Source organism: Triturus cristatus, chromosome 6 (assembly GCF_964204655.1).
Source record: "Triturus cristatus chromosome 6, aTriCri1.1, whole genome shotgun sequence".
In the NCBI taxonomy this organism is placed as follows: Eukaryota; Metazoa; Chordata; class Amphibia; order Caudata; family Salamandridae; genus Triturus; species Triturus cristatus.
The window spans coordinates 1,283,468,928-1,283,490,725 of NC_140589.1; positions in this window are offsets into that span (position 1 = coordinate 1,283,468,928).

The following is a 21,798-nucleotide window of genomic DNA, read 5'->3' on the forward strand; positions in this document are numbered from 1 at the left end:
ATCTCGGTGATATTTGTGCTACATTTGGGCTCTTTTGTCTCTGGTGGCCATCTTGTGAGACTTGTCATGAAGTTTCCTAATTTCCTCATTTACTGCAGTCTCCTCAGTAGGCATACTGTCAGTTTTTTACTTTGATTCAATGAAGAAGGCATTCAGATGTGTCACACATTTGCCATAAATTCAGAATGTTAGCACTCTAGTTGCTCATTAGATCACTGTAGTAAAGCTACTGCTCACCAGGGAAGTCTGCTGCTGGTATTGAAAGTGCATGTTTCAGTCTGCATGTCAGAATTCTTTAATGCAATAGAAGAGGATTTGAGAAGTCACTCAAAATGTGCCCTAATTTTTCTTTCTGCAGCACTAATCATACATTCTATGGCAAAATGAACCCTCTCATTGTGTTCCTTTTTAAATTAAATGTTTTAAATGTTACCACTTTATTCCAATCAAGATGGCTTCAGGTGTGCCATACCTTTGTCATAAGTAAGACTGTTAGCGCTCTAGTTGTTCTTTGGAACACTCTGGGAAGCTGCAGTAGAACACAAAGGAATCAACTGACAGTCTCTGCCCTTGTTGGATGTACATGTTTTACTGAGAATGTCAGACTTCATTCTCACATGACTGAGAAAGATAATGTGAATTTACAGAAAATATGCTCTCAGTTTATCTTATAGATCACCTTCCAAACCTCTGTGGGAAAAGCATGTGAAAATAGTTTTCTCTCAAACATGATTCATGATATCCCAGCAGAAGGCTTTTTCACATGGTAAAATCACCTTAGAACATACTACAATTCCTAAAATGAGTATGGTACCATCAACAAATGATTTATAATGTAACTAAAGTCTTAAAACCTTCTATTAACTGCAATGCTTTTTAATGAGGTGCTATCATGTATATTGGTCCCAAGATGGCTGCCAACACTTCTTGGATGAAGTGCTGACAGCCAATCAGATCTCACAATGAGATGTGTGGTTAGGCTCCGCCCAGATATGTACATGATTTTACTTTTGATTTTCTCAGGAACTACTGAACGGATTTACACCATATATGCAAAAGTCACATGCCTGACCTGAGGACTACCTCTTTGCCAAATTCCAAGTAATTCTGTTCAGCCGTTCTGGCTGTAGCTGTGTCTAAAGGTCCTATGGAAAAATGCATGGGGAAAACGCGTTTTGGGACCCCCCTTTTTTCTCGGCCCCCGCTTGACGAATTACCCCAAGACTTTCAGGGTAGGAGCTGAACGGAGCGCCCCATTAGTTTTGACAATTTCGCGAGGATTCGTCAACCGGCGCCAAAGTTATTCAAAATAGAATTTTGAGATTTCCTATGGAAACTAGGTTGTAACTATAACTATCTACTGGCGACCGCCAGTAGATAATATATATATATATATATATATATATATATATATATATATATATATATATATATATATAATATATAAATATATATATATATATATTCACTGAAAAAAACATAGGTTTCACACATGTTATAGTTAGCTGGACATTTCACTCGTGAAAAACCAATGAAATTCCCCCGTTATAGTTAGTTCAGCTAACTATAACTCGCGCCCCTGCAATGCACTGCTGATGACGTCACATATTACATCACTCATGACATGGTCAGTGACATCACTCATGACATCACTGATGACATCTCAAATGACATCACTGATGACATCATCCAGTGAATGTGTGTTTTTCTGAAAATTAAATATGTTTTATATATGTATATCTCAAGGTCGATGGAAGAATAAATGGGTATATAAGTGTCTCAATGGATGATTTGTTTTTGAAAAATTAATTGTATAACTGACTGATTAAGTGTATCTTAGTGAATACATGGCTTAGTGAGTAATGTTTAAATATGTAAATATCTTTATCAGTCTCTCACTTTGTGTATAAGTGGCTGCATGGGTTGGTGAGTAGCTACATGGGTGTCTATATAGGTTATTAGTTGTTTTTTTGAGTATCAGTCTGAGTGTCTGCATGGTTCGGTGGGGGGTATTACGTAGTGCATAGGTGCATGAATGAGTGACTCTCTCTTTGTATGTGTTGAAGACAGCATGTGTGCAGGACTGTATGGGTGGATGAGTGTGTGTATGGGTGTGTTAGTGAGTGAATGACTGTCTCAATAGTGTCTTTATTAGTAACTACATATGTTTTAAACTAGTATATGTGACTGTTGGTGTATATAAGTGAGTATATGTGAGAGTGAGAGATTGAAAGAGTTCCTGTATGAATAAGTATGTGTTTCTATAAGTGATTGTTTAAAAGACTAAGTATGTGTAAGTTCCCGTAGAAGTAAGTGTGGTGGTGTGTGTATAAATGTATATGCAAGTAAATGTATGTTTCTTCCTTTATTAGCATGAGTGATTATGTGTGTGAGTAACTCTGTGGATGAGTGGCATTGTGTAACAGGATGCGTAGGTGTATGAGTACATATGATGAGTGAGTACATGTATGAGTGACTGTATAGGACTGTTGGTGAATGAGTGGATGTGTATGTGGATCTTAGAATTACTCAAGAGGTTGTTGTAACTGGTATTGGTATGTCCATTTTTTTGAAAATGTTAGTCTCTATTTTTGAATGTGTGTATCAAAGGTTATATTAGGGTGAGAGGAGGTCTGCCACTCTGTCACAAGGATGATGTCATCAGTGATGTCATTTGAGATGTCATCAGTGATGTCATGAGTGATGTCACTGACCATGTCATGAGTGATGTAATATGTGACGTCATCAGCAGTGCATTGCGGGGGCGCGAGGTATAGTTAGCTGAACTAACTATAACGGGGGAATTTCATTGGTTTTCACGAGTGAAATGTCCAGCTAACTATAACATGTGTGAAACCTATGTTTTTTTCAGTGAATTTGCAAGGTTTTTTAAATGCTAATTCCTAACTATAACGTGTGTGAAACCTTTGGTTTTTTCAGTGAATTTGTACGGTTTTTTAAATGCTAATTTTTGTATTATTTAATTAAAAAAGAATTTTTTTTATTAAAAATAAAATTCCTATGTATTCATTTATATATTATCTGTATCTTTTTATTTGTTTTTGCTTTTTTAAAAAAATTTCAATTAGGATAAAGTTGAATAGTTTTTTTAATTTTTGCAATTAATTTTTCACCACTTTTTTTTTTTTTTATATAAATTCTTGGGGTGCGCGCTCTGAGCGCGCTCCTAGTCCAATTTCGTAAGTTTTTTATGAATACCGTCGTACGTTATTTACGTACGCAAATATACGTCATAGTGCGCGCTGGGAGCGCGCACCCAGTACGTATGCGTACGTACGTACGCATGCGTGCGTGCGTCCTACGCGCTCCACGCGGTTTACTTCCGCATACGCTAAAATTACGCGCAATAACGGTCGCGTATACGCGTGTTCAACGTATGCGCGCTAGGTACGCGCTTATGACGTATGCACATGCGCTCCTACGTGTTCGCGCATACGTAATCACGAGGTGTGCGCTCGGAGCTTGCGCAGTGCGCGCACCTCGGGTTTATGCATAATAAAACAGCACTTCTTATTGGTTATCATTACTTTCAGTTTCTGATTGTTTCAACACCACACCCAATCCCCTCATGGCAAGTCATGTGATCAAGAATCATCACTTTTGATTGGTTTGAAGTACTTTCAGTTCCAGATTCTTCCCAAACCACACCTACTCCCCTCATTATTAGTTCTGATTCCTTTGGAGAAGGAGCTATTCTGTTGTTGAGATACAATGGCTGAACAGCAACCATCTTCAGACACTGAGCAGGACACTCTTGAGAGGCAGAGGAACAGGAAGCAGAAAGACAGCTTTATATGGCAGTTTTTTGCTTTCCCAGAGGGACAAAAAAAGGTAAATGCACCGAAAGTTACTTGTACATTGTGTCAAAAAGTCTTATCACGTGGGAATGCTAACAAGAAATATTCTTTTAGCATACACACAATGACGAGGCATGTTGAGGCAATGCATCCAGTATCTTTTCGTCGAGCTTCTAGAGCAAACCCTCCACCTGCTCTACCGACGACATCTGCAGCAGCTCAGCCGAGCACATCTTCGGCAGCTCAGCCGAGCACTTCTTCTGCAGTGGTGCCTTTGCCTTCTTCCACACCTCTTTTTGGACCACCTTGTTTGGCTAGGTTGTCCACACGCTGCACTGATTGCGGTAAACTTATTTCTGTGGGTGAGACCAGTCTTGATCTCATTCAGAGAAACTTTTATGCCCATGAGTGCAAGTAGGCCATAGATGTTTTTTCTTTTTTTTCGTTTTTCTCTTCCTGTTTCCCTCCATTAACTCAAGGGCTCTTTTAAGAGCCACTTATAAACTAAACCCCCAAAAATTTTTTGGAGGGATTTTTTTTTACATTTTTTATTGAGGTGCGCGCACCCTGCGCGCACCCAAGGTGTTTTTTAAATTTTTTTTTTTTTTTTTTTTTAAATTTAATGTACAAAAAGAGGTGAAGAAATGGAAGCATGAAAAGGGAGGATTGAGTAATACTAATATGTTTCACTTATTTAAAAAAAAACAAAAAAAAATTCAAAAAGAATTTTTTTTAAAGTATTTTGCAAAGGAACAGAATTTTTTTTTTATTTTTTCTTTCCAGTTCTGCAAAAAAAGAAAATAAGTATTAATATTCAATCATACATTACAAAAAGCATTACATATTTTTACATATTTTACAAAGCAATTTTTTGCCCTTTTTTTGCTGTTTTCAGAATTTTTTATTTTTCACTTAAAATAGTGAAAACAATTGTATTCATCATTTAACAGCGGGCAAAAAAAAAAACAATCTGAAAGATTGCTTTAAAAAAGCCCTAAAACTTTCCTCACTAAAATATACCTTGTTAGAAATATTACATATATATTACAAGTACTTCTCTAGATGAATAAAAATTCAAACCTTGTCGCAAAAGCACACATGCCAAAATAATTTCTGTCAAAGGAGTCCACAATTGTTTTTATTACTTTTCCTTTAGGCCAAATAGTAATTTCAAAATCCTTTTTAAGTGATATCTTCAATTATAATCCTTTAAAATTAAAAAAAATGCTTTCTTCAGATGCAGTTTTTAGTTTTCAAAATTTAGGTTTCAGAAAAATTAAGTAAGAATTTGGTAAATCATAAGGCAAACGTTGCTTGAAAATCAATTGGGAATCATTACACGGTGGCCAGCCTTTTTCACATTTAAGATAAACTGTGTAATGTCCAGAAGTTACAGTAGGTCCTACATGAAAAATTATTGCAACTGTAACAAAAGTTTTTCCAGAAATTGATAATTGTTGTCCTATAAACTTCTTTATTAAAGTATCCAATTTTGAACCATCAGCTCTACAACGTTGCATCATTAAAATTACATACTGACCATATTTCTGTAAAAATAATGTAGAAAACATGTCTGATTTACATTCAGAACATTCCATGTTGTGATTGGCATCTTTAACTAATTTACTAAAAGTCACTGATTTACTTTGTGGTAATGGTAAAAATATGAACCTTTCTGAATCAACATTACTACTACATGTGTTCATACAGTTTTCACAGCAATGTTCCCATTTGTGAGAGACACCAAATAAGTTTTCTACTTCTACTCCTTCATCTTCTAGTACACTCAAAATATATATTAAGAATTCCTGAGCATCTTGCTGGACATTTTCTTTAAACTGTGTAGAACCACAACATACATCTAAAAGATTTCTAACATCAGTAGCACTTTCTATTTCAGTTTTATCAGTACTCAGCTTCTCAAAAAGGAGACTCAGCAGAGAACACAATCTTTTTCCATGATTTACTATTATCTGTTCTAGCAACTTTTCAAGATAAAATACAACATTCAGCACTACATTTGCATAGCAGTTGACACCAGAGCTATTTTCAAAATGGCAACCAACAACCTCTTCAACACTGTCCATTTTCTTTTTCCTTGCTATCACATCACTGTCCTTTTTTTTTTGTTCTGTTCATCCACATTACAGATATTCTCAAATCTCCTTTTCCGACAAACAATATGTTTTTCAATCACAGGATACTGACCTAAATGAGGAGCATAGGTTCTTCTTAATCTGTTATACTCCTTTACACAGTTTGTATCAGCACTAACTTTTGAGTCATCAAAGTCTATCATAAATAAACCAGATAATGTTTTCACTCGTGACAAAGCAACATATGCCATACCTTCTTTGAACACAGTAGAACCAATGTTTACAAAAGCACTATCTACAGTCAATCCTTGAGACTTGTGAATAGTTACAGCATATGCTAGAGAAAACGGAAACTGTTTCCTACGTACATATAAGTCTTTCACAAGCATGAAACGAACTGAACAACGACAAATGTCTTTAACTTCTTCTATCTGATAAAATTTTATTTTTAAACATTCAATTCCATCTTTTTTCTGGTAATTAATAAAACCCACAACTCTTCCCATAGCTCCATTCACTAAACCTTTTTCTACATCCAAATTTCTCCTTAAAATCACTCGACAATTCATGCAAACATATAGATTTTTTTCTAATCCAGCTGTTTTGGAAATATTCTTCTCTAGTGAATCCAATTTATTTTTCAGTTTGCCTGTTAATGTAAAAGTAATTCTTTCATGCTGAATTTTGTCCTCTGCTTCCATTTTCTTAATCTCTTCCTTTTCCAACTTCAAAAGTTCCTCATTGAATATTGAGCACTCACGTAGTGTTGGCATTAAGCAGATTACAGTATTTTTTTCTCCAATGTTCTGGTATATTTTCTCTGCAACTATTTCTTCATTTGGAAATAAGTTATGTAGCAACCAACTCTGTAATGCTTTTTTGCCAACTTCTGTGAGTAGTCCAATTCTGATATCTTTCAGAATACTTGCATAATCTTCGTTGTTTGCTTGTCTCATATTGGTAATGAGTTCTTTGTTCTCAAAGAACGACCAAATATTCGCATTACCAATGCTTCCTAATGACTTCTTCGTGTCTTCATGTGTCACAGTATTAAACACTGGTTGTCCTTTAACTGGAGTGAGCTGCAGAAGATCCCCAAAAACTATGACGTGTTTACCTCCAAATAACACGTCATAGTCTCTCTTAAGAAATTGTTGCATTCTTAAATGCACAAAGGCAAGCATTACATTTGAAACCATGCCCACCTCATCAATAATGAGAACTTGCATCTTCTTCAACACTCTTGAAACTTCGAGGCATGCTTCTCCAGTTAGCTTGTGGTATTCTAGTTTGTTCTCATGCTCCACTGGTAACATTAGCAAGCGATGTAAGGTAATTCCTTTTATGTGATAGGCTGCTAACCCAGTTGGAGCAGTTACCACACAAGACAAATTTGAAGCTGTTTTTTGCTGTAGGTAGCTTCTGATGACTTTTATTAAGAAACTTTTACCAGTTCCAGCTTGTCCACTCACATACATCCTGATTGGTTCAAATGATGTGCATGAGCACTCTTTCTTTTCATGTAGTAATCCATGATCAATTTTTTTGATGACTTCTTCATAAATTTCTTTTTGTTCTTCATTCAGTTGTTGTTCCAGATTTAGTAAGTCGATTGAATCTTCCTGTGCTTGATTCATAGCCGTTTCTACTTCAGTCATGGCTACTGCAGCTTCATTTTCTATGATCGGTTGTCCTAGGGGATCTTGACTGAGTGTTACTGAACTTTGGCTGTCTTGAGAACTGTCTCTAGCTACTTCAGCTGCAATTTTTGCTTCCTGTTCATTTTCTTCATTTAACATTTGGACATAAGTTGAGAAAGTACTGCATTCTATACTGTCTTTGCTAGCATTAAAAGAATCTTCATAGCTTTGAAATTCTCCCAGTAGTTCGTCCTCTGAACGCCATGGTTTAAACAGCTGTAAAAGAGCCAAGTAGTAAAATTCCTTTTTATCAGTAGTTTCGCAACTGAGCTTCCTGTGATTTATCAAACTTCCTTTTGTTTGCTTCACCAAACATCCTTCCTCACCAATGACTTTATATTTTCCATTGTTGATATCTTCTGTGGCTTTCCGTGAATAAATGTAGTTCTCCAGCACTTCATAGAGACACATGTTTTCAAGATGATGACTTCTCTTTGGGTAATATGTGTCCAACATGTTTGATTTCAAAATATCTGTACTTTCTGGGTCATTCTCGGCCAAATATTCAATTTCTCCAACAGATTTCAGTACCCGATTTCTCATTCCTGCAAGGCCTAAGCTTACCCAAATTATTCTTCTGGATTTTGAGTAAAGACTTGCAGATGATAACCTATCTGAGCATTCGTAGGATCCAATTTCTCGATGCGATAACATCTTTAAACTGAAACTGTACAGCTTCTTACTGACAGTCTTCTCGTGAGAAATCTCTTCCCACATTTCCTTCAATTCTGTTTTCTCAGATTTAGTGATGTAAGATGTCACATACCGAGCAACAGCAATAGAATTGTCTGCCACATACTGAATATCCATGTTAGCATTCCACATGGATAAAATGACTGGGTTGAAGTCATTTATAAATTTTGACTCTTCATTTCTCTTTAGGTTGTAGGTATTTTTGGGAGATTTTCTGGTTATAGTATGTCGCACAGCTGACATAAAACTGTTGACTCTTCCTTTTGAAAGAACAGGTCTAGGAAATCCAAATCGACACTTTGTGTAGAATTTATCTTTCGTCTTGTACTTCCGTCGACAGTATTTTCCACACCGATGACTGTGGAAACGGAAAACTTGCTCTTTTAACTTTTTCTCTTCTGTGCTTTTAGGTATAGCACATGTTGCATATTCTTCAATGAAAGATAACACTGCTTCATCAGTATCTGTTCCAAACTTTGGGGCATCCTTGATCCACAACAGCATATGAATATGAGGAGCACCCTCTTGCCTGGTACTCCTTTCTCCAAAAGAAATCCACAACTTCTCCAAGAGGAGGATTTTTTTTATTGCAGATAAAAGACATCATAGCTTCAAATCTATGATTGAAATATCTGCAAACATCAACTGGATCCAAAGAGCACAGTTCTCCAGGTGTCTTGTATTCAATGTTTTTAATGTTTGAATTTGCCTCTCTTAGAAAATCCAGTAAATCATCCCAAGCGTACTCGGCACAGCTTAGGGTAAGGAACCATGTTGGAGTTCCTAAATTCCGTAACATGCATTTTAATTCACCATGGCGTCGGTACCAATATTCATTTGTCCCACGCTGACAAGCCATCAGATTGATAAGTTGTGTTTCCAAATGATCATCTCGGTGCTGCACTTTCTCCATAAAATCCTTAGCAGACACATTTTGTAAATGTACTCCACTTTTTAAAATGTGATTTACTGCATAAGATAATGCAGACAAGTCGCTTTCAAATAAAAGATGGAACAAATAAGGAATACTTTGATGAAATCTTGGATCTTCTGCATATAGTCTTGTAGTCCGATACTCAGAAGCTGGAATCTGTTCTGGACGTTCATCGTATCGTCCTCCTTTTCCTGTAGGAAACAGCTGAGGAAAACATCGAGCTTCCAAGCTCTCCTCCCATACACTCACGGGAGTTCCTTTTGCTTTCTTCATCTGAAACAGATCAATAGTGTCTCCCATAACTTCTTTTGAATGAAGAGGATGTATGCTAAAATGTTCATAAATTTATTCTTCCTTTGACTTGTCCACTTTTTCAATTTGACCAGTTGGTGTTTCTGTGTCTTCTTGTAAATCTTCTTCTTCTTCTTCTATATGAATTGATTCATACCATTCATTATTTTTTTTCAAATACAAATTTGCTCTTTGTACTTTTCGTACATCCACCAGCTCTTGCCAAATCTTCTTATTCTTTGTAGGTACACCATTAACCAGAATTACTAATGGTTCAGTTTCCAAAGTATCTGCATCAATAGTTTCCATATTTTTTTTCAAATCCAAGGGCAAATACACCACTCTTCCTTTTAAACCTCTCAGTAAATCAGAAGGAGGTAATTTACCAGTTTTGGGCTCCATATGTACTATGGTCTGGAACGGATGAACACATTGAATGAGTATAGACTCATATGTATTTAATTCAGAAAGTTCAGCAGGAATAGCATCCAATTCTAAATTATTATGTACAGCTCTGGTCGGCATTCTATTTTCTTCTAACTTATTATAACAGTATTTACAAATACGCTGATCTTCACCCAATTCAAAACAATTTTCAAGAAATATATATGTTGCAAAATCCTTCCACTTATAATTATCTTCATTTTCACTTTTTTTATACAGATCAACACTCCTTGTTTGAATTTTATAATGACTTCTGCGGCAACAAATACAAGTAATATTTGGTCTTTCATTAGAGGTGATAGTAAATTTTGTCATTTCATCCTCAAAATTTTTAGTAATAATGAGTTCTACATTCTGTTCCTCATTTTCCTCATTTACTGTGTCCTTTTCTGCACTTTCTTGTTCTGGACCAAAGTAACAAAACTGAATCTCATCAGTAACCTTCACTACATCTGATACAGATCCACGGAACAGAGCATTATTCAACTCATTCAACTTTACTGCTGGACTTTTAGCAAAATACAATGTTCTCACAAACTTTCTCATTTCAGTATGATGAACAGCCAGCATCCTAAAATGATGAAAAACACTTTTACACACTTTTCTAGATAGACAAGCCAGAGAATGTCCCTGCCAACCAGTATTTTCTCTCACTCTGCATGGATCTAGTGTTTGAAGCACCTTCATCTTCTGTTTTACACTCTTTTTACTATATTCTCTTAGAAAGTCACGTAATTTATCAATAGATTCCTGACGCACAGTACAAATACTACTACAGTTCCAAGTGTACACTGGGGCTTTTGGACGTCTCCCCATAGCCTCAGCAGCCATTACTTCTTCCTCATTTCTTGGGACCATTTTCTCTTTTTGCATCACACAACCATCCTTAACTTCATATGCTCTACCATTGGTGTCAACTGCATGCAACAAACTATTACTTTGAAGATAACTCTCTTCATTAAAAAATGGTTCAGTACTTAAACTGTGTTTCCATTCTCCCAAGAACACTTTACAAAAGTTACTTTTTTTCACTTCTCTTTTCCTTTTGCTTTGTGACTTCATTGCATTCACTAGTTTTTCTAATCTACGCATCCTATTCAAAATTAGAATAAAAAGTTGTATTTTTATTTCCAAAGCCTTACTTACAATATTTTCTATAAAAAAAAAATTCTTAATAAATTTTGATTTTTTCTTATATTTTTTCACATCCTTTAGCAAATTTAACATCACTCTTCTCTGAAACATTTTTCGACGAATGTTTTTAAAATCTAATTTTCATGTTAAATCTGTTTGACATACTTCTGATTGTACATTAGCTTTTTTTTGCTGTTGACTGTGTTGTTGCTTTGTACATAAAACTCTCTTTGTTTTACAGTTATTTTTGCCATTTTTTTGTTTTTTGAAAATCTTTTTTAAGAAATCTCTGCTCTGCTTACCAGTAGACTTTTTCTTTTTGCCATCACCAGCTTCTCCTGCTATTTTTTTCCCCCAGTTTTGTCCAGATATACTTGTTGCTTTTCTTTCCTTTTTCTTGTCCTTAAAGGCATTTTTTTTTCACTGTTGCTGACCAAAACCTGCAAGGAACTAAAAAAAAATCCTTTTTGTAATTATAATTCATTAAAATATTTTTTTTAACTTTTCATTTATTTCAAATGTATTTCCATTTGTCTCTCATTTGTGATTTACTAATTTGTGCACAGTACTAACCACCACAGTTGAAAAAAAACAAGCTACCCCTTTCCTGCAAGTGCATTTTTTAACAGAACAACTGCAACACAAATTACATCTGTGGCCACAATTCCTGTGCACACACAGCCTCATGGTGTGCTTCTAAGCAGAAAACAGAATTTGATTTGCAAATTCAAAGCACATTTACTACTCTGGTAGATCAAGTGATAATTGCTGTTACAGCCTTACACATTTTACCTGGAAAATCACAGAGGCAGAAAAGAGCACATTTCCTAACAGCTTCTTCATACCATAAGTATCTGCAACCTGGGTGAGTGTTTAGAGTAGAGCAAAGAAAATGAGGCCTTGGTGACGTTGAATGTGTTTGCATTACACACAGACCTGAGTAGTACGCATGGGAGTGTTGGAAAAGCTGCTGCGTGTGTCCCAAGAGTGTGTTTCTGCAGACTATGTATTGTCAGCTGCAAGAGACATGAGCAAGGAGATTTCCAGAACTGCATGAAGACTACAGGGATGTACGTAACAGTGCATGTGTGCTAAGGGATAATTTGTGTAAACACAACAGGCTGCCCCTTTCCTGGGACTGCATTTCTTACTGAACAACATCTTCACAAATTAAATCTCTGCCCACAATTCCTGTGTGCACACAGACTCATGCCATCTTTTTACGCACATAACACAGGCTGCCCCTTTCCTGGGACTGCATTTCTTACTGAACAACATCTTCACAAATTAAATCTCTGCCCACAATTCCTGTGCGCACACAGACTCATGCTATGTTTTTTGGAACAAAACAGTGTCCCTGAATAGTACCAAATTACTGTTACAGCCTGATACAGTTCCCTTATCATTTACAGAAGCAGAAAACAGCACATGTCCTAACAGCTCCTTAAGACAATGACCATGTGTTACAGGGTGAGTGATTAGACTAGATCAATTTAAATGAGGCCTTGCTGACGTTGAAAGTGTTTGCATTACACAGTGCTATCTGAAACAGCACACAGAGCTGAGTACTACACATGAGAGTGTTGGAGAAGCTGCTGCGTGTGTGCCAAGAGTGTGTTTCTGAACACTGTGTATTGTCTGGTGCAAGACAGATGAGCAAAGAGACTTCCAGAACTGCATGAAGACTGCAGGGATGTACGTAACAGTGCATGTGTGCTAAGGGATAATTTGTGGAAACACAACAGGCTGCCCCATTCCTAGGACTGCATTTCTTACTGAACAACAAATTCATAAATTAAATCTCTGCCCACAATTCCTGTGTGCACACAGACTCATGCCATCTTTTTACGCACATAACACAGGCTGCCCCTTTCCTGGGACTGCATTTCTTACTGAACAACATCTTCACAAATTAAATCTCTGCCCACAATTCCTGTGCGCACACAGACTCATGCTATGTTTTTTGGAACAAAACAGTGTCCCTGAATAGTACCAAATTACTGTTACAGCCTGATACAGTTCCCTTATCATTTATAGAAGCAGAAAACAGCACATGTCCTAACAGCTCCTTAAGACAATGACCATGTGTTACAGGGTGAGTGATTAGACTAGATCAATTTAAATGAGGCCTTGCTGACGTTGAATGTGTTTGCATTACACAGTGCTATCTGAAACAGCACACAGAGCTGAGTACTACACATGAGAGTGTTGGAGAAGCTGCTGCGTGTGTGCCAAGAGTGTGTTTCTGAACACTGTGTATTGTCTGGTGCAAGACAGATGAGCAAAGAGACTTCCAGAACTGCATGAAGACTGCAGGGATGTATGTAACAGTGCATGTGTACTAAGGGATAATTTGTGGAAACACAACAGGCTGCCCCTTTCCTGGGACTGCATTTCTTACTGAACAACATCTTCACAAATTAAATCTCTGCCCACATTTCCTGTGTGCACACAGACTCATGCCATCTTTTTACGCACATAACACAGGCTGCCCCTTTCCTGGGACTGCATTTCTTACTGAACAACATCTTCACAAATTAAATCTCTGCCCACAATTCCTGTGCGCACACAGACTCATGCTATGTTTTTTGGAACAAAACAGTGTCCCTGAATAGTACCAAATTACTGTTACAGCCTGATACAGTTCCCTTATCATTTACAGAAGCAGAAAACAGCACATGTCCTAACAGCTCCTTAAGACAATGACCATGTGTTACAGGGTGAGTGATTAGACTAGATCATTTTAAATGAGGCCTTGCTGACGTTGAATGTGTTTGCATTACACAGTGCTATCTGAAACAGCAGACAGAGCTGAGTACTACACATGAGAGTGTTGGAGAAGCTGCTGCGTGTGTGCCAAGAGTGTGTTTCTGAACACTGTGTATTGTCTGGTGCAAGACAGATGAGCAAAGAGACTTCCAGAACTGCATGAAGACTGCAGGGATGTATGTAACAGTGCATGTGTGCTAAGGGATAATTTGTGTAAACACAACAGGCTGCCCCTTTCCTGGGACTGCATTTCTTACTGAACAACATCTTCACAAATTAAATCTCTGCCCACAATTCCTGTGTGCACACAGACTCATGTCATCTTTTTACGCACATAACACAGGCTGCCCCTTTCCTGGGACTGCATTTCTTACTGAACAACATCTTCACAAATTAAATCTCTGCCCACAATTCCTGTGCGCACACAGACTCATGCTATGTTTTTTGGAACAAAACAGTGTCCCTGAATAGTACCAAATTACTGTTACAGCCTGATACAGTTCCCTTATCATTTACAGAAGCAGAAAACAGCACATGTCCTAACAGCTCCTTAAGACAATGACCATGTGTTACAGGGTGAGTGATTAGACTAGATCAATTTAAATGAGGCCTTGCTGACGTTGAAAGTGTTTGCATTACACAGTGCTATCTGAAACAGCACACAGAGCTGAGTACTACACATGAGAGTGTTGGAGAAGCTGCTGCGTGTGTGCCAAGAGTGTGTTTCTGAACACTGTGTATTGTCTGGTGCAAGACAGATGAGCAAAGAGACTTCCAGAACTGCATGAAGACTGCAGGGATGTACGTAACAGTGCATGTGTGCTAAGGGATAATTTGTGTAAACACAACAGGCTGCCCCTTTCCTGGGACTGCATTTCTTACTGAACAACAAATTCATAAATTAAATCTCTGCCCACAATTCCTGTGTGCACACAGACTCATGCCATCTTTTTACGCACATAACACAGGCTGCCCCTTTCCTGGGACTGCATTTCTTACTGAACAACATCTTCACAAATTAAATCTCTGCCCACAATTCCTGTGCGCACACAGACTCATGCTATGTTTTTTGGAACAAAACAGTGTCCCTGAATAGTACCAAATTACTGTTACAGCCTGATACAGTTCCCTTATCATTTATAGAAGCAGAAAACAGCACATGTCCTAACAGCTCCTTAAGACAATGACCATGTGTTACAGGGTGAGTGATTAGACTAGATCAATTTAAATGAGGCCTTGCTGACGTTGAATGTGTTTGCATTACACAGTGCTATCTGAAACAGCACACAGAGCTGAGTACTACACATTAGAGTGTTGGAGAAGCTGCTGCGTGTGTACCAAGAGTGTGTTTCTGAACACTGTGTATTGTCTGGTGCGAGACAGATGAGCAAAGAGACTTCCAGAACTGCATGAAGACTGCAGGGATGTATGTAACAGTGCATGTGTACTAAGGGATAATTTGTGGAAACACAACAGGCTGCCCCTTTCCTGGGACTGCATTTCTTACTGAACAACATCTTCACAAATTAAATCTCTGCCCACATTTCCTGTGTGCACACAGACTCATGCCATCTTTTTACGCACATAACACAGGCTGCCCCTTTCCTGGGACTGCATTTCTTACTGAACAACATCTTCACAAATTAAATCTCTGCCCACAATTCCTGTGCGCACACAGACTCATGCTATGTTTTTTGGAACAAAACAGTGTCCCTGAATAGTACCAAATTACTGTTACAGCCTGATACAGTTCCCTTATCATTTACAGAAGCAGAAAACAGCACATGTCCTAACAGCTCCTTAAGACAATGACCATGTGTTACGGGGTGAGTGATTAGACTAGATCATTTTAAATGAGGCCTTGCTGACGTTGAATGTGTTTGCATTACACAGTGCTATCTGAAACAGCAGACAGAGCTGAGTACTACACATGAGAGTGTTGGAGAAGCTGCTGCGTGTGTGCCAAGAGTGTGTTTCTGAACACTGTGTATTGTCTGGTGCAAGACAGATGAGCAAAGAGACTTCCAGAACTGAATGAAGACTGCAGGGATGTATGTAACAGTGCATGTGTGCTAAGGGATAATTTGTGTAAACACAACAGGCTGCCCCTTTCCTGGGACTGCATTTCTTACTGAACAACATCTTCACAAATTAAATCTCTGCCCACAATTCCTGTGTGCACACAGACTCATGCCATCTTTTTACGCACATAACACAGGCTGCCCCTTTCCTGGGACTGCATTTCTTACTGAACAACATCTTCACAAATTAAATCTCTGCCCACAATTTCTGTGCGCACACAGACTCATGCTATGTTTTTTGGAACAAAACAGTGTCCCTGAATAGTACCAAATTACTGTTACAGCCTGATGCAGTTCCCTTATCATTTACAGAAGCAGAAAACAGCACATGTCCTAACAGCTCCTTAAGACAATGACCATGTGTTACAGGGTGAGTGATTAGACTAGATCAATTTAAATGAGGCCTTGCTGACGTTGAATGTGTTTGCATTACACAGTGCTATCTGAAACAGCACACAGAGCTGAGTACTACACATGAGAGTGTTGGAGAAGCTGCTGCGTGTGTGCCAAGAGTGTGTTTCTGAACACTGTGTATTGTCTGGTGCAAGACAGATGAGCAAAGAGACTTCCAGAACTGCATGAAGACTGCAGGGATGTACGTAACAGTGCATGTGTGCTAAGGGATAATTTGTGTAAACACAACAGGCTGCCCCTTTCCTGGGACTGCATTTGTTACTTAACAACATCTTCACAAATTAAATCTCTGCCCACATTTCCTGTGTGCACACAGAGTCATGCCATCATTGTAGGCACATAACACAGGCTGCCCCTTTCCTGGAACTGCATTTCTTACTGAACAACATCTTCACAAATTAAATCTCTGCCCACAATTCCTGTGTGCACACAGACTCATGTCATCATTTTAAGCACATAACACAGGCTGCCCCTTTCCTAGGACTGCATTTCTTACTGAACAACAACTTCACAAATTAAATCTCAGACAACAATTCCTATATACACACAGACTCATGCTGTGTTGGTAGGCACAAAACACAGGCTGCCCCTTTCCTGAGTTATCAATTCTTACAGAACTAATGCTTTTTTCAAATGTGCTGCCATTTTCCTTTCTTTTCTTTCAAAGTGATTTCTGCTAAATGCTAACCATCACAATTAAAAACAAGCTGTCCTTTTCTTTCAACTGCAAGTCTTACTTTTCAACAGCAACACAAATTACATCTCTGTCAACAATTCTTCTATGCACACAGACTCATGGTTTGATGGTAGGCACAAAACAGTATTCCTCATTGTTACCAGTACACATTAACTTATGGTGAAAACATACTCCATAATATTTTACATATTCAAAACAGTTAAATATCTCGCAAAACAGAAAATGTAAATCACAACTTTAAACAAATAATCACAATTCTTTTTTTTATATCTAAATTAACCACAAACACCCCCTCTCAAACTCATAACTCACCTTTAAAATTAGTTAGTTGGGAAAGAAATGTGGCAGTCACACAGCAGTTTATCAGACCAGAATCTCTGAGCTGAACACCTCTCTCCTCTCAGCAGAACCAGTTAATGGCACAGTTTCCCTCTCTTTTTTCACACATATACATGTTAATTTCAAATCTCAGTGCTTCCCACATTTTTTCAAATGAAATCACACATTTCTATTGGTTGAAAACTTCAACCCCTTTCCAAATGTACCCTTTCCCCAACTTGACTTCTGCCTGCTACCATAGCAACAGGTCATGGAACACAGGTGTGAGCAGAGAGGTCAGAAGTTCAGCAGATAATGTTTCATTTCCAAAGAGCAAGAGTGCTTGACTTTTCAAACCTAACAGCAAATCCAAACTAATGTTCTTTGTTCACACATTTTTCTGAACCAATACAATACATGCTTTTTAAAATTTAAACATACAGCCTAGTTTTTAGTGTAGAATGGTTTGAAACAGCCAATGAGTTCTTTTTATAAAAAAAGTATGTGTGCCCCCATTTTTCAACTGTCTTTCATTTCATATTGCCATTCTACTGAAAGACACCTCCTGAGTGCATCCAGATCTCCTTTGAAGATGTTCACAGTGTGGATTGTAGGTCACAGCTATGTCTTCTGGAGTGAAAAATTTGCAGAAAAAAGAGGTATGGTGAGAGACCTTGCTTTGCCAAATGTAGACTTTAAATGGATTGGTCAGAGAGGGTTAAAGTGGCACCAATTAATGCCTTTGGTGAAAACCTTTCTACATCTCCCACAGCCTAACCTTATTATTGTGCACTGTGGTGGAAATGACCTAGGCACTTTAACTGGGGTAGGTCTGGAAATGCTTATTAAGGACACCTTTGTGCAATTGATGTCACTTTTTCCACAAACTGCCTTCGTATATTCTAACATATGCCAAAGGCAAAAGTGGAACTGGTCCAACCAATTTTGTCCGCAGATTGACAAAGCAAGGAAGCACGTCAACAAATCTATTTCTGCTTTCCTCAGAGACTATGGTATGGGTTCTATATACCACAACAACTTGCGTTACAACATGCAAGACATTTATAGAGGAGATGGTGTACACTTCACTGATGAAGGCAACAGAGTCTTCCTCTTGAACTTTAGACTCTGCATCGGTACTTACTTGTAGGTACCAAAAAACAAACAATAAACACAAGGGCTCTTTTTAGAGCCACCTTATATCTAAACACTTAAATGCGATTTTTTTTTTTTTTTTTAAGTTTTTTTTCGGGTGCGCGCTGGGTGCGCGCACTCGGCGATATTTTTTTTCAAAATATAAATCTTTTTTTTTGCCCTACAAGGTCCTACTGTGACCCCCTTACAAGGCCTAGTGGGTCAATATCTCCCCACTCTGCCCCCTTTTCAAGTTCTCCCCCTTTGTTTATCACCCCCTCTTTATGCGAGAGACAAAATGGCGGCCGCCGCTTCCTGATTTCCACCGATTCGAATGTTAACTGACATCTAACAACCAATCAGAAGTGCGCTCGCGATCGGCAAGGTGCGCGCACAGGACTTGCTCAGTGCGCGCACGGTACACGCGTACAGATATATATATTGATTTAAATGCTATTTTCTCAGGAAATACTGAACAGATTTACACCAAACCTGCAAAAGGCACTTCATGGACCTTATGGCTACCTCTCTGCCAAATTTCACATAATTCTGTTCAGCCGTTCGGGCTGTAGCTGCGATTAAAGTCCCTATGGAAAAATGCATGGGGAAAACGCGTTTTGGGACCCCCCTTTTTTCTCGGCCCCCGCTTGACGAATCCCCCGAAACTTTCAGGGTAGGAGCTGAGCGGAGCGCCCCATTAGTTTTGAAAATTTCGCGAGGATTCGTCAACCGGCGCCAAAGTTATTCAAAATAGAATTTTGAGATTTCCTATGGAAACACGGTCCTAACTATAACTACCTACTGGCGACCGCCAGTAGGTAATATATATATATATATATATATATATATATATATTAATATATATATTACCTACTGGCGGTCGCCAGTAGGTAGTTATAGTTAGGACCTATTTTCATAGGAAATCCCCAACATTCTATTCCCAACAACTTTGTCGCCGGTTGACGAATCTTCGCAAAATTTTCAAAACTTTTGGCCAGCTCTGGTCCGCTCCTATCCTGAAAGTCTCGGGGTGATTTGTCAAGCAGGGGCCGAGAAAGAAGGGGGGTCCCAAAACGTGTTTTCCCCATGCAAGTTTCCATAGGAACCTTTAGTTGCAGCTACCGCCCGAACTGCTGAACGGAATTACACCAAATTTGGCAAAAAGGTAGCCCTTGGTTCAGAGTTGTGACTTTTGGTTAAATGGTGTAAATCCGTTCAGTAGTTCCTGAGAAACTCAAAAGTAAAATCACATATATATCTGGGCGGAGCCTAACCACACATCTCATCGTGAGATCTGATTGGCTGTCAGCACTTCATCCAAGAAGTGTTGGCAGCCATCTTGGGACCAATATACATGATAGCACCTCATTAAAAAGCATTGCAGTTAATAGAAGTTTTTGAGTCTTTAGTTACATTATAAATCATTTGTTGATGGTACCATGCTCATTTTAGGAATTGTGGTGTGTTCTAAGGTGATTTTACCATGTGAAAAAGCCTTCTGCTGGGATATCATGAATCATGTTTGAGAGAAAACTATTTTCTCATGCTTTTACCACAGAGGTTTGGAAGGTGATCTAAAAGTGAATCTGAGAGCATATTTTCTGTAAATTCACATTATCTTTCTCAGTCATGTGAGAATGAAGTCTGACATTCTCAGTAAAACATGTACATCCAACAAGGGCAGAGACTGTCCGTTGATTCCTTTGTGTTCTACTGCAGCTTCCTAGAGTGTTCTAAAGAACAACTAGAGTGCTAACAGCCCTACTTATGACAAACGTATTGCACACCTGAAGCCATCTTGATTGGAATAAAGTGGTAACCCTTAAAACATTTAATTTAAAAAGGAACAAAATGAGGGGGTTCATTTTGCCATAGAAAGTATGATTAGTGCTGTAGAAAGAAAAATTAGGGCACATTTTGAGTGACTTCTCAAATCCTCTTCTATTTCATAAACAATTTCTGACATGCAGACTGAAACATGCACTTTCAATACCAGCAGCAGCTGGTGAGCAGTAGCTTTACTACAGTGATCTAATGAGCAACTAGAGTGCTAACATTCTAAATTTATGGCAAATGTGTGACACATCTGAATGCCTTCTTGATGGAATCAAAGTAAAAAACTGAAAGTATTTCATCATCATCATCATCATATTCTTTATTTCGGTTCAAAATAAAACCATAAAAGATGCATCTTCAATATACACATACAATTGTAAAATACATAGGACAATTCCGTATATAAATAGTAACACCTCAACATGGTAGGGGCTGCGATCTGAGTGACTAATACATTTTCCGTACCAAGAAATACTATTAAAACAATAAATAGATTAAAACTTAGGCATAAAGATTTTTTTTAAAAATTTTTTTTAGTAAATTATACACGAGTAATTATCTATTATTCTAATTTGAGCATGTGCATAATTATCTGAAATTTAAATATTATTTCCACGTGGTCATACCAACTTAAAATACTTTTCTATGCAAGGATAAATCCATAATTTAATTTTAGCGTTAAGACCATAAAGTGCATGTGCGTGGTTACAGTCTTAATCCAGCTTTAGCTCTTATAAGACTCACATTAAATAAAAACCTACTAACACTAAAAACTATTTTTTGGGAAGTATCTGTTTTCAATATTCTTCTTGCCTCTATATAGACTCACGTAGTCAGGTTACGGCAGATGGGTTTAATCCATTTGTTCCTCGGTTTGCCATATGCTGGACAAAAGAATAGTACGTGTAAGTCATTCTCCTTTAATGCATTTTGACATAATTCACAAAATTCATTACGATTTCTGTCACAGTTTATTGCCCATTTAGATGTGTTTGCATTGATGTGGAGCACACCATACCTAAACTTCATGTACAGGGCCTTGGCTAGTGGTGGGTATATCTCATCCAAGAAAGGTTCAAAACTGGCTACTTCCTTAAAAAGAAGAAACTCAGTTGTTAATGTACCATTGCCTACGCAATGTAACACGTTGTTTTGAATATGGGTCCAAAAAGTGGATTTTAACAGTTTTTTACTAGTCATAGTCAGCTGTGTCGGAGCTTCCCAAAAATGTTTCAAACCCAATTTCTAGACCCAGGAAAAACATGTTTGGTCCACGGAGTACCCCTGCTTATATCAATTTCTAAAATCTCCCGTAAACCCTCCTTGTAACTGGTCAATTCAGGAGTTGACCAGAGCCGTACCCAATATAGTAGGGGTCTTAATATTGCATGGTGGTCCGTTCGTTTGACGTTTGAATCCATAAGAATTGGAATTAGGGG